Below are 12,473 nucleotides of genomic sequence, written 5' to 3'. Positions count from 1 at the left end.
CCCGCGCTGCACGGACAAGTGAAACAGGGCTTTGTCAGTTTCCCCAGCGAGCCTGCCTGCTGGCTGCTCATCACTTACTGAGGAAAACGCTTTTTCCTGAATCACTTGGTCATACAAGACTCAAGGGGGAGAAAGAAAAAAAAAAAAAAACGTCGGTGGGCTGTGCGAGCTATTTGAACTGACTTGTGTGATTTAATCCAAACACAAAAGAAGAATTCAAAAAGGAGCACGGCCAAAGGGGAAAGACTTTTGCCCTCATTCTGGGACCGCCGCGTTCCAGGACAGTTGTAAGCGAGGTCCGAAAGGAATTCCGTAAAGCACACGCTGACCGGCGGACAAGTATGAGATGTGCCGGCGAATTTATGTGCCTCCCTCTGATGGACTATGACGGAGTTTGTATTGATGATGTAACATTGGAACGGACTAGACTGCAGATATCATACATTATTGTCAAACTATGAGGGAAAAAAAATATCAGTGGTATGATAACAGGGTTTTGGCTCGTTAAATTGGGATATTTTTATTTCGTCATTTTTTTTTTTCCATGGTATATTTTCAAAACCATTGAAGTTGTCGACCTGCGTCCTCTCCGGTTGTACGATTTTTTTTTCTTTGCATTTGTGCGTTCTTTACGTTGCCAGTGCGATCGGCGCGGCGTCATGGGGGTAAAAAAAATTTATAAAGATATTAAAATCTATATCTTCTTATGTCTCACAGTGGCAGCCTGAGTCTATTTATTGATGTTGTGATGTTTCCTAAGCTTGTTTTGAGATGAATCAACATCACTCATTTTATTGCAGCTCTTTTTTTGCAGCTGTTGTCACTTTAGAAATGTCAAATCTATTCATTCCAACAAACACGCGTGTTTGTCATCGTTGAGTCGGACCAAAACGTGTCATTCGGGTCCCCTGCGGGGTCGTCCGCCAAGAATCTGTTTACTTGTTTGGATGGCTCCGATCTGGCGTGTAACAAACACGACGGCTTCCCGCCGTAAATGCAGCTGTGATTTTTCTAATTACAGAGCCGCTCGCTCCATGACGTCCTCGCTCACCTGCTCGCTCAGCACACGCGACGCCTCAAGACTCCAACCGAGCTTACAGGGGGGAAAAAAAAAAACAGGACGTTTAATTTCAGCAAATAGTTGGGGTTAGGTTACTACGAAAGAAAAAAAAATTATATGGCTCAAATTTGAGCACCAGTGGTTGAAGTCTTCTTTTATATCAGCATGGCATAAAATTGCCCATTACACTTTATGGCAGGCTCACTAAAATAACATCCGCTCGGACTTTGGGTTTCCATTTGGCTTTTAATTGCCTCACTGTCACCGCTGTGTGGCATTTAATTAAAAGCGGGCAATTTGGAAAAAAAAAAAAAATGGAAAGGGAGAAAGGGAGCGAGCCGGCAAGGAAGACGGCGTGACACTGTGATTAATAGCCCAAAAAAAAAAAAAACACCAAAATAAATAACCACACAAAATGTTTTGCACCTACTTTCTCAAGTTAATTACAAAGTTCACCCCTTTCTCATTCCAGCTGTTATTTTTGGCCTATTTACGGCGAGTGGAAAATTCCCCTAAGAGCGGCGGCGTGTTCCATTTCTGCCGAGAAGAGTCGGGCCTGCATATTAAACTCGCATTAAAGTGGCGGCCTGAGGCCTTGACGGCACCTGCGTGGATTAGACGCACGCTAATCCGCTCGTCTCTCACCTCAAATCAAACAGATTACGACGTAGGTGTCCTTGTGACTGTGCATTTCGCTTGTTCTTCTTGTCAGATGGAAGAAGGGCGGGCCGGCAGTCAAAACATCAAACGACGGCTCTTATGTGCCACCACGAGGAGTTTTTCCCTCTACTCTGCTGCAGAATTTTTTTTTTTTTTTGCCTGGGCTATTTATGTCAGCGTTCACGTCACGTGTAATCAAAGTTAATTGAGCCGTTCCGCCGCTTTGCTTAGCGACGCCAGACTGCTGCGCCAAACTCGAGTCTCCAGCCGTGAGCCAAAGACGTGTTCCTGACAGACTGCAAAGCTACTCGGTCCCCCTTTTTAAGTTTCACTTCTCTCCTCTCAAATGAGTTTCGATGTGTCCTGCAATATTATCCGAGCATTTTTTAGGGGTGGCGGAGTTAAGCCACTTTTGTTTTCTCTGCTTTGCTTCTGAATACCAAATAAAGCTGCCTTACCTTTGCTTTCCACTTGTGCTCTTCACCCATGACTCTGGTGTCTTCCGATCAGATCCCTCGGGCCACTTTTTGTTTTATCCTCGCTGTCTCCTCAAGGGACTGTCAGATTTTGCTTCCTGGTTTCTGTTAGTCTTCATCTTCACGTTGCGTGTTGCCAGTTTGGTTTATTACTTGTGCACTTGTGTTGTTTTGTGTTTTTCATTCCATATTTTGTTTGCCATTTCATCCCGGGTCCTCAACCCTGCAATATGGTGACAGAATGAACAAATGAGTGAAAGAAACCAGGAAGCTAAATAAATACAAGAAAATGAAGGACACCTGGACAAGACAAAAGCGGCCGAGCGATCTGATTGGAAGACACAAGGGGGGCGGGGTTACATGCACAGGTAAAAACAAAAAGACAAAATATGAACCACAAATAAAGACAACCAAATACAAATGTCAACATAAACACAAACCGTGACATGACCTTAAGCCTCTTTTTGAAAATTCTGTCAAGGACTTGCCAACATTTTGCCTTTCTCCAAGTCTCGGCAATGATTGATGTACGAAGGATACTTGGTGGCTCTGCTTGGCTGTTTTTTTGATTAATGGAAGTTGCCACTCCGACACGCTGTCTGTCTTTATTTCCTGCCGCTCGTTGTTAGAGACGCGAGCAACGTCACCGCCAATCACGTCCGCGCCAAGTCTGGAGTCGGAGTAAATATAGCAAAACCGACCTACCGGATCAGAAGGACGGGAAAAAAATCCCGGTTTGAGCTTTGAGTTATTTTTTTTGCACCTCTCAACTTTCTCTTGTAGGAGAAAGACAGTCATTGCGATTTAAATCAGACGAGGATTCCATCACTACTTGTCAATGCTTCAATTTAGAGGCCAATCATCGATCATTTATCGATCTAATTTATTCAATATTATAATGAATTATTAATTTTATTTGATGATTTATTTCACTCACCCGCCTCAGCCACTGAATAACCTCTTAACTGTGTTCATCAGCGCCACCGATGAGTTCATGTTACAGAATCAACTTTTAATGATCAACATCGACAGGTGACAAAAAAACTTCCGCGAGATGTAATATTAGCTAGCTAGCCGAATTGTATATCATTCAGTCTTTTCCACGGGGACTTCAAAGGTTTATCAGAAGCTTGCTCACACACCAATCTTGCACTCAATACACAGTCAGGACGCTGCAGGGTGTCGGAGGTTGAGTTCAAACTTGTCTCACTCCCTCACTGCTGGTGTTGCTACCCCGCGGGGCCGCAACACTCACACAATAATTCATGCAATAAAAACACATATTTGACATGCAAAGCCCGTGCGTGACCCTTTTGTGTGTTTGTATGCCTGAAGAACATCCAAGTAGGCTTGTAGCACCCACGCAAGCCTCATGCCGCCGCGGTGATTGTGGAAACAAAGCCCCTCTGATGAACTCAAATGGTGGCCATCAGCCAGACTTCTCTTCAGTGTTCCACGTATGTGAAGGAATACACACAAATACACACATCCACTGTGAGGTGGTGGAGTGATGTGAATTGATTTTGTGACTACTTTAATTGGTCGGACCTCCAAGCAGACGGCAAAAGGCCACGACATAGAGCAGTCAAGCCGCAGGGGTGCAGCTCTGCTCTGCTGGGTAACAAACGCTACATTCCGCCGCCGTTCAACAAAGAATGGTCGCTCCGGGTCGGTGACGGAAAACCGCTTGCGCTTAATCACACGTGCCTTGTGACAGTATTGTGACAGCAATATCCTCTCCGGTGACAAGTGTTCTTGTCTGTGCGGCGTGAGCGAGGTTCGAGAGGCAATAGTTCACACTGATTCGGCTCCAGAGACTTAGCCTCGGGATGAGACGGGTTCAAGAACGAGTCGAGAACATTGGGAGAGAAAAAAATATATATCATTTTATATTTTTTATTTATATTATATTATATATATCATAATATAAATTATAATATATATATATAATATATATAATATATAATATATATAAATAAAAATACATAAAAAGAATATTTCTAATTAATTATATATATATATTAATAATTTAATTAAATAAAAAAATTAATAAATTAATAATAAATTTACTGTCAACTGTTTTTGATGCTCCTTTGTAGTGTTGGGATTTTTTTTTCACTGATTTTGTCTCGTGCCAATGTTCTCTGATTTTAATAATATTAAAATTAGCTCCCCCATCACAAAACAAAAACCACTACTGTGTTATTAATGTTCTTTCACCGGACGCAATTGTTATGGAGCGATGCAGAGAGGAAAAAAAAGTTACTGTGATCCATTAGCGCAATAAGAGAGCGTTAAATGGGAATTTGACTTGAATTAACTACTGGACAGAAAAAATGCGGGAAAAGTGGGAAGTGTGTGTGTGTGTGTGTGTGTGCGTGTGTGTGTGTGTGCGTGGGTGACAAGCATGATGAATGGCAAGATAGATGAATAGATAAACAGAGCACAATGAGAATGAAAAATGGTAAGGATTTTCTCTCTGCTTTTTAATTTAATGGCAAAAAATGGCCTGCCACCTTGTGTAATAACTTTTAGAGAGCATGTTATAAAAATGTAAAAATGTACTCGGCAATGTGTCCTTTGCCACGTCCCTGGGGGGAGGGGGGGGCTTGAGCTGAAGACGTGAGCGCCGCCGCCGCCGTCACATGCTGGCCTTGAGTGCTACTCCGTCACAGGAGACTCAAGTCAGCGCCCGTTTCTTCTTCTGAATGCTAAAAATAAGATGTTAAGCTTTTTTTTTTTTTTTTAACCAGTCGCCTCCCTTTCCACGTCTTTTGCAAACTCGTCTCAACAGGGAGATCCTTTAGATTCCGGTGTTACGCTCCTCAACAACCAGCAACGAGTGAAGCGCTATTATCAAAAGAAGTCTTTGCAAAGCTTTTTGTTAGCAACACCATTTGATACGTTTCCAAAAAAAGAAAAAGCTATGATGTGAAGAATTCAGGAAGATCCGTTTTGCTGTTTTGCCACAGCTGGAAGTCTAGAAATCATTTCTCACTCTGTCTGTGCACCACAGGATGTTTCTTTCCCAACGGGCAACATCTTTAGACGCCTTGTCAATCATCTTGACCGCTATCTGGCTTGTTAGCTGTTACTAAAACTTATTGTCAACGCACCTCCTTGAGTTCCCGTAGGTTTGTAGACATGTTTCGTCACATGTAGCAAGTTTTGTGATCTCTCAAAATGGTGGATTGTTGGTCTGGAACGTACCATTCGTGATTAACGGGGGTTCACTTTTTACAAACTCAAACGTACAGTCTGTAAAATAAATTGTGAAAACATTTCACAGATTTTTGTGAACACGCGGATCAAATTAGTAGTCTCAGCTCGACGCCATGACACAAAAGGAAACGGCCGGCCGCTGCCTTGCGTCCACTCACGTGTCCCATCTTGGGAAATGAATGTCAAGCCTGTCAGATCAAACGGACCACCTCTGCCTTTGCGTCCCTCTTGGAACATGTAACAACGACCGACAAGGATGGCAGTCAGAAAGATGATGCCTTTAATGAGTGTTTTCAGGAGACGCTGGAGGGAATTTAAATTTTTGGGGGGGAAAAATCTGTTTTGTATTTTATAGGGATATTTCTTTACAGAATTTATTTCCACCTCTAAAGTAAAGTAAAATTTGGTCTCTAAGTGCTCACTTTGACTTTGATGTAAATTATTCGCCTCTCCAATAAATGTAAAAAGGAATAAAAAAAAATGTGGTCAGTAATCAACTCGACTGTGTTCACTCCCACAACGGCGCATACCTCCATTTCTACCCGTGTGCATTCATCAAAATACCAAATACAACAGATAAAAGCCCAACTTAAATATCTTATTGATCAATTCCATGTATAATATTTACAATCCCACAGGAAAGCCGCAGAATCGTCATTTCCAAATCAGCATGTGGAAGGTATAGCAGCAGCCCCCCGTTTTGTATCAATGTCATAACTGTGCAGCAATCACGTGTTGATCCACTTGCCTGTTATTTTCTCCCCCAAATTTGTCATGAAACAAAAGGCCGCTATTTCTATTTTCTTTTTTTTTTTTTTTTTCGTGTGAGTCACACGCACGCCTGCTGTCCAGCGCACTCGCTGCGAAAGAGCCTTTTTATTGTATCGGCTCAGCATCTGTTGCGCAACGCTCGCACCTACGTACATCTACCCACAAGTGTAGGAACACAATGTCCACACAATCTCGCAACCCACACGCACGGGAAAAAAAACATTGATGTTGTTCAAGTTAAAAGTCAGCAACCCAGGGACAAAATGGCGTGTCCAAGTCAAGTCAAGTCAAGTCAAGTTTATTTGTATAGCCCTAAATCACAAGCAGTCTCAAAGGGCTTGGTCTCCCAAAAAAAAGAATACATGTTGTTCTGAGATTAATGGATTGAAGATAAAAAAAAAAGGCATTGCCCAGAGTTAAAGGACTTCACTAACTGGCACTCTTGATAGGCTTCGCACATTCTCACTGCGGCTCAGGGGGCGCTACCTCGGGCAAGGTCAGCCGAAGGTCACATTGATTGAAATCCCAACACACGTGCGCACGCGCCGGCGCACATTAAAAATGAACGACGGACGACGGTGAAAATACTTAACGGGAGCTCTCTTTCTCTCTCGTTGTTAGTATAAAGTGAACTGCCGCCGCTTCTGCTTGAATTTATTGCGGCGTAAACTCGAACAAACAAGGTGATGAGCGATCATAACGGCGCGTGATAAACATGACAGCAGTCGAATGAGCTGGAAATGAGAGCGTAACTGTCGCGTATAATGGCTCATCTGTTGACAAAACGGCAGAGGGTAATTATGGGATGGCGAGGACGCCATAGGTTGAAAAGTTGCAACAAAAAAAGAATAATACTCTCAGCAGTGACTCAGCAAAATGATGGAATCATTTTTGGTAGAGGATAAAGAATATATGCCACATTGTAAGATGCTTAAGAGATGTTGAAGCGAAAATGATGGCTGCTAGACAGACATTATTGAAAAGAATTTCATTAAATGTGTAACTGGTGAGAGTTTAGCGTGAGTGCAGATGGTGTTTATTCGATAGGATTTTTTTGTTCTCTTTAGCAAGTTTTTTCACAGTGAATGTAGTCTCGAGGTAAGTACATAAAAGACGGCCCATTTCAAACTCATTAAAGTAAAATTCTTTGCTGGGCTTGAGTGATTTGTCTGGCATATAAAAAATAATAAAAAAGATGGAATACTGATTTTTTTTGTCATTGTCTATTTTTGAAATGCAACACAAGGTCACTGCCAGAATAAAATAAAAAAAAAAGCCTTTCATCCCTTTTGGAATTGATTTTTTTTTTGTGAGATGATAAAAATTGAAGAGAAATGAATATATGAATTGATGCCAGCCTTCACAGGCCTGACACAACCTCGGACTTCTTTCATCAGCAGTGGCCCTGCCTTGATCTTCGGAATGATTTTGTGTCACATGGTCAGTTAAAACCAAGGCTCTTCTTTTGGACTTCACTCTTTGGAGATCCAAAAAGATAACAGCAATTAGAACCAGAACGATTTGCTATATTCGGGTCATAAACACTTGGGGGCAAGGCTTGATGAGCGTGTTAAGAAATTTGGCAGACTGTGCTGCACCTTTCTGAGAGCATTTTCAAAACAGATGCAAAAGGAACAAGTGAAAGGGACCATCTCATGGGGTTCCCTTCACAGAACTTTGTGAGCTTCTTTAAAGCGTGATTAAGTCCAAACTAAAAGGCCTGTCAAAAGAAGAAGAAAAAAAATCTAAGGTGACAGAGAATGAAGCTATCTTTAATGGAGGGTTAGTCAATCTTGCACAGTAACTAAATCATTTGTTCCTGGGCATTCAACTCTTGATTTAAGCATGACTGGTATAAATCAGATGAGCTTGAATACTGACCGAATTTCAGAAAAATGGTTCGCAGAAAATTAAAAAGAAATCTCAAATCCCTGAGGTGAAAAATAATAAAAAGATGAATGACCTCATGCTATTGTTTTCTCTCCAGTCAGGTCCCCTCCCTTGACAGTCCAGGCCACAGCGACGCACATAAGGACAAATTGTCTGGCGACTATTATCAGCCACCTCATGACAGAGATCAGGTCGAAGGTGCTCCTAGATGGCCTGGAGGTGCTAAGTAATTGTCAGCGTGTGCCACAAATACATATATCCGACATGACAGGAGCCTCCGACCCGCAGGTGGAAGGTTTCTCGTCTGTCACTCATCATTCCAAATTGGCCTCTTTAAGTGAACGGGGTCGAGTCATAATGAGATCTAATCATGCTCGTTTTTACCAAAGGCTTGACTACCTAAAGGAATAGCGTCAGAGTTAAGCTAGCTCCTAGCCGCGAGTCAAAAACTACATTCATTCATATTTTATTCATTCATATATTCATGGTACTATTTAGCACAAGTTAGGGATAAAAATTGAAAAACACAAAATTTAGGCTTGACCACTTAAAGGAATAGTACCAGAATTAAGCTAGCTCCTAGCCGTGAGTCCACAACTACATTCATTCAATCATATTTTATTCATTCATACGTTATTAGGCAAAAAACACAGTTAGCATGAAGCTAATCGGACTCCAGCAGTTTGTTTGTTTTAAATACACAACTTTTAAATTACTTTATGACCTTGACCATGTCTTCATGGTTCAATTTGAACAGGAAGTCCACGCAAAAAGTGTGGCGGACTCTCAGCAGGTTCAGCGACGATGAGGGAAGCTAGAAAACAAAGAGCGTCTTCACCATCGCAATCGATTGGCGCATTGCTCAGATGCGCTAATGTGTGACATTATGGTTAAAAAAAAATCCATTGAAGCAGCTTTAAGTCATTTTAATCTTTAATGAAACAGAAGGGCCGCATAAAAACTTGACCGGAGCATCATTGAGACTCAATGAGAAAATGTTTGTTTGTTTCGCTCAAAGACTTGCGATGCATCTAATCAATCCACAAGAGCCGCACAAAAGTTGACCGAGATCAATAGAAGTGTTAATTAAGGGCCGGTTTTGCTCTTCTAATCCAGCGCATGAATAATGACGGCTAATTAGCGATGGCTTCTATTGGAAGATGTAGCTAACCCAAACCAGGTGCAGGAGATGCTTTAAATTTCCTTCTGTTAAAGTGTTTATTCCATTTCCTGCTGCAGTATTCCAGATAATGTGGTCCGTGGTGCCGTACGGTCGCAACGAATGAAGGGTTTCAGCAAAATAATTGCTTTTTTTTTTTTTTTTGCTTGTATATGCATGAAGCTTCGAGGAACAGAACTGCCAATCTCATCTGGGTTACAGAATGTACACCCCCTGCGGCACTTTTATTTTATTCTATTTCCCCCCCCCCAAAAAAAAAACATCACACAAAAACTAGCCTTCATCTCCACAGCATTCCTTACGGGCTTTCTTTTTTTTTTATTGCGTCTCCAAGAATAATAATGAAAATGGGGTTGTGGTAAATAGACTAAGTGGTCTCATGAATGACTGGGGGAATGAAAAAATAAGAGAAATAATCAAATGCTACTTTTTTTTGTTGTAGTGGGGTAAGAAAACAAGGCGAAGATGTTTAATGGGATGCGCCGACTACCTTAATGGAGCTGTGAACGTTAAGCACACAACGGTGACCGCAACGGAATCCCATCATGAAGCATTTAGCGGGCTAACAGTTGCGTCGATATTTGTCATAGGCTATCGCTAGCTCTTATTTAACCTTGGATCTCTACGTTTTTGTATTGGTCAAATTCCCACTGATGCATTTGAAAGTCTTATGTAGCGGCACTTGTCGGCAAAGCTTTATTGACAGTCGAGCGGGCGAACAATTGGAACCTGAGCTTCTTCTTTATCGGGGACAGCAAAAGACATCAACACGGATGGAAGACAGGCATGAAAGAAAGGATTACGTTGTTGACCCCCAGCTAGCATCTTTGCGCCTACTTTGATAGCTGCCAGAGATGTCCGGATCGGCTACGTAAACTCTTCCGGCTTCCGATCTAATCCTGTACAGGATTCCATGTGACATCTTTTCTGTCAGCCATCTTTACTCTTACGTTGATGGGATAAAGCATACAAATGGGTCGGGAACTTTAAATCCCCTCCCGAACGGGGTCGTAAGCTCGGGGTCACCGCTAGGTCAAAGGACTTAAAATTTAGGAGTACGGTTGCTTGTTCCGGAAGAGACATAAACACCCACACAAGAGCGTTATCTCCGCCATTACAGACAAGAAGGTATCGCCTCGAGGGCCATAACATGACAGAGTTGGCATTACCGTATAATTACCGTATATTTCTTTAAAGTGGTGTCGCACCTTTATTTTAGCCAGCTCAGAAGTGTTACAAAGAATCCTGTGGTTTTGGCCTGCTATCTGGATTTTTTTTTTTGCACTTTGTTAGTCAAATGTGAAGCCAAATGTCTTACTTGTGATGATGTGAAAACACAGCTGCGGGGCATCTGCTGAATGAAAGGCACGGGAGAGTTGGCAGAGCACGAGATGAGGTCCCATGACAGATGGCAAGCGTACACGACGGCCCACAATTAGTCGCTTATTCACTTGAAGCAAAACAATCATTTCAAGTCCCACATCAGAAAATGAACTAAGCACCTGCACTGCCAGGACTTCCTGCAATCTATTTTTTTTGTGGCTCTGCCCAAAGTCATGTTAGATGTAGAAGAACAAAGAGGTGACGTCAAGTTTATCCCCAAAGCCGAACAAAGGTGAACGACACCCTTGCCGATCGGTTCGGGAATAAAAATTGCATTGGCGCTTCCCAAATTATTTGCGTCATATTTTTAACAAGCTTCAGTCTATTTTCGGGTGTGCCGACAAACTCGCAAAGTTACCAACGAGGCTGGGCTGTGAATATTTGATCCGTTTTGGGCTTTGCATTCAACCGAATATAGCTTGAAAAAGAATTTGCGAGTCATTTCGTTTTGATGTTTTTACACAGTGGCCCAATTACCGTACTTCACTTTTAGTTTCACCGTTCGCAATCTCATTCTTCAAGTTAGGCCGTGCGTCTATTGAAATAACTTCGCAAATGTGGATTTTAAGGGACGTCGAGTTCGCGTAGATGGCGGCGGGAAGGGGGCTGTCAGCGCAGACTACCCTGGCCCCGCCTTTTTTATCACAGTAAGTTAAGAAGTCAGGAGGGTTGATGGAAGGGTGGGGGGTCACAGTATAAATGTGACACAGTGTTACTGCGGCGAGGAAAATGACTGTGTCACCACGCTGCATCAATCAGAGCATCAAGGGGGCAGAACTACTCAAATGTTTGGTAGCCAGGGATCAAGGCTGAGGAAGGGGGGGGGGGGGGCTCGCTCTTCTCCGAGCCGGCCCTACTTGACATGGAGATATAATCTGCAAGCCCGGGAGAACAGCGGGGCGGCACGCAAATGTTGTTTTGCAAACCGAGACAACTCTTGGCATAAATTGGAGTAAACACGCCAGATATTCAAGCTCTTGGACTTCCACTGCATTTAACATGACGTTGTTATGGTGAATTTTTAGATTTGTTTTATTAAAATTGCCAATCTATCTAATATCGGGTCAATTGTCGTGAGGTTCTTAAGTGAAGGCCTCGTGGCGGGATGGTGGTCAGGTTGTCAAACGTCGCGATCTAATCCCGATTTGTTTGAACTGGGATGAGACGATGGTTTAATGAAGAGCAGCGGAGGCATCCACTTAAAGCCGGCGTCACTACAGATAAGGGTCACCTGCGCCTGCACGCGCAGCACAATGACATCCTGATGATCTTGTCGCCGCTTCTGAGGGCCTTTACAAAAGACTAACAGCAAACTTCAAAGCTATTTTCATATCGGAAGGCGTCGTCGGAATAGCAATTTCGACCCGGGTGATGCTGAAGCTTTGATGTGTCCTCTTTCATATTTATTTCTTTCGCCTTCTTCGATGTAATGAGGATGTGAAAATGATTCTAGTGGCGTCATTGGAGGCGCCCACTTGGTACTGATACTGGTTTTGTCCAAAATAAAATGGCCGTAGGACAACCCATGAATATCATCAATCATTCATATGGAAAATTAGACTCGAGACTCGCATTAGATCTCACATCGCCAAAAAAAAAAAAAAGACTATTTTAACTTTGACCTTGATGGTACTTTTTTTTTTTTAACAAAATCCCATTTGATTAACTACCTAATATGATCAGCCTTAGATAATAAAAAATGCATTAGAGTTCACAAATTAATAATTCACTAATCACATTAAAATATACGGATACGGAAATAAAATGGTTGACTCTCACAGGAAGTTTTATGTCTTTTTTGTGCAAATATAAAAAAAAAAAAAAGATGAAC

This window comes from Syngnathus leptorhynchus, chromosome 7 (assembly GCF_054491065.1).
Source record: "Syngnathus leptorhynchus isolate UIUO chromosome 7, UIUO_Slep, whole genome shotgun sequence".
In the NCBI taxonomy this organism is placed as follows: domain Eukaryota; kingdom Metazoa; phylum Chordata; class Actinopteri; order Syngnathiformes; family Syngnathidae; genus Syngnathus; species Syngnathus leptorhynchus.
Note: the sequence above shows the minus strand (reverse complement) of the source record.